Genomic DNA, 2,735 nt, shown 5'->3' on the forward strand with positions numbered 1-2,735 from the left:
TGATTTGACAGGCAACCTTTTTTCTCAAGGGGAGCACAGTTTTCCTTTTAATGAGACCCTGGCTTTTGAGGGTTGAATTGAGTAACAGTAAATGTATTTTCTGGGATGTCAGAACTTCTAGATTAGGGTTCAGATCTTGGTTGTGGCTTAACTTGTTCTTAGTTGTAGGTTTCTTGCCTTGTCATTTCAGGTCAACATTTAGACTGCATTTGCCTAACTGACGAAATAATCAAATTATGTACACTGTCCATTGTCCCTTCATTTGTTAGGATAAGAGTTTGGCTGCTTTAAGAGAGAAATAAAATAACAGTCCTGGTGAGGTGGTACAGGGTGAATGTGGTGGTCTTGTGCTATAGGGGCCCAGGCCCTTCTCTCTGGTCCCTTCCATCTCTAGAGGCCATATTGTGCAGCAGTTAAGAGCATAGGCTCTGAAGCCAGGCTGCCTGGATGAAAGTCTCTACTCTGCCATTTACTCTGTGCCTCAGTTTCCTCATCTGTAACATGGACATCATAGTAGTGCCAGCTTCATAAAGCTGTGAGATCTCAGGTGTAAAGCACTCTGAGCAGTGCCTAGCAGACACGAAGTGCTGCATAGGTGGTGGCGATCACTGATCCACACTGAGTTCTGCCCTCTTCACTGGTCCAAGATGCCTCCTCACCACGCACCTATGGCAACCAGCAGCTAGAACCTAACCTCTCTCTTACAGTTACAACAGGAGATCATCTGCATCCCATTGGTTGGAACTTAAGGACATGGCCTCAACAAGTTGCAAGGGCAGAGGAAAACGTAACCTTCTTCCTAGGCACTCAAGCGCTCCTAAAAATCTCATCACTGGGAAAGGAGTTGGCAAAGGGTATTGGAGGACAGCTAGCAGTCTTTGTCACCATACCTGTTAGGTGTGTCCCAAGTTCCCCATTTATATCCGTAAGTCAAAAGACAAATATATCTAAGCATTGACCTACTAATGCATTCGTAATGTGTCCTACATTAAAATGAGGTTGTATTTAATTTTGCTTGTTATGCCTTGATTTTTACTCAACTCAGAGATTAATTCTCATCAACCCTGTTAAAAACAAGGTAGAGGACAACTCCTACGATGGAACCAGGTGCAAAATATCACTTACATTTTTATCGAGTTTTATCACAGTGAGTTCTGGTACATTTTTTATTTTTAAAAGGTGGGCATTAGATTCTAGGAGACAAGCAATCCTAGTTTTATCAACACAGCTATGGGATATTGGAACTACCAAAGCAGAAATCTCATAGAGAAACCTTGTACATTCATTCGCCATGACTAACTTTTCTGTCTTGTGGAATTGAAAGTTATAAGAATGGCTTTCTTTAAAGCAATATAGAAACTTTTTTATTGCAAACAGCTAAATAAAGGCTGGCAAAAACAATAGGTTCATTTTTTACTGCAGATCTTCAAATTATAGGAAACTTGTCTCTTGGCCAATTTGGGCTGGCTTGGAGCCAAAATAGATGTCTCCATTCTCATCCTCACCCTTATACTTATTGTGGGCAAGATAAAAACCCTTAATTTTAAAAACTCGAGCCAAGTGTTGGGTATGAGGCAGAGTGACTCCCTTAACTATACTGGTCCTGAAAAAAAAAATTGTATTACTTTATACCAGTTCACTTTTTTTTTTTTCAGTTTTTAGAAATTGAGTACTGAGAACAAGAAACTTTAACAAAAGAGAGATTCAAATATTTTGATGGTCTATTATAAATCAAGTTTTAATAACTAGAGGTATATACGAGTACAATCAATCAATGAGAAATATTCACTGGTTAAATACTTCTGATCAAGTCCTTTTCTCTAGGTGAGTTGGCCCTGAGAAAATCAGCAGGCATCTTTCCATTTCAAAGCACAAAAGGCTTCTCTTCTGTTTTTAGCCATGTCACCCTCCCGCCTTTTTTTAATTAACAAGATTTGAGATCATTTGGCAAATTGTAACCATAAAAGTGAATATCGTGATTGGATGATGTTTTATAACTTGAAAAATAAACCTCACCGCTTTTCTCCCTGTGTACTTCATAAATGTCGCTTCCTCTTCACTTCATATTTATCTTGCTTTCAAAATCCATTATGCAATTGTCATTTCATTGAAATCAAAAGCTGTCTCTTAATTACATAAGAATGGATTATAAATCAGTTATTCATCTCTCTATATGTTCCTTTCATAATGATTATAGCTAAATACCTCTTTTTATACACAAAAGACCAAAGTGGATTTTACCGGGTTAAAATTAGGACTTGCAAAATTCTGCAGCCTAGAAGACAAAACAAAGCCATATACAATGCATCTAGTTTGTGATAATAATGCGATCTTGCACTGATGAAATACTGCAAAGCTTGTTAAGTCAATGGCTTTGGAGAAGACAATGGAATCTGCATTTCCTCCCTTGACTGAGTTAAATTTAGCAGGGAAAGGTAAGCCATACTTCCAACAGGAATTAGAAAACACTGCCGTTGGTGATGTTACAGGGACGATCCTCTTGCAGCCTAACTTGCAATAAATGGACCGTCATAAGACTCCAGTCTGCTGCATATCCTGGTAATTAATCATACGGAGGCACCAAGCCTTAAGTATTAAACACTCTCTAAATGGGAAAAAAATTGCTGTATTGCTAAGCACTAGGACTTGATTCATTTAGTATTAACTTTCAGTCTTTATTAAAGTGGCTTTAATTTTATTTGTGTGATGTTAGTGCATTTCTGGAAAAATAAACA

Source organism: Pan troglodytes, chromosome 8 (genome assembly GCF_028858775.2).
Source record: "Pan troglodytes isolate AG18354 chromosome 8, NHGRI_mPanTro3-v2.0_pri, whole genome shotgun sequence".
Classification (NCBI taxonomy): Eukaryota; Metazoa; Chordata; class Mammalia; order Primates; family Hominidae; genus Pan; species Pan troglodytes.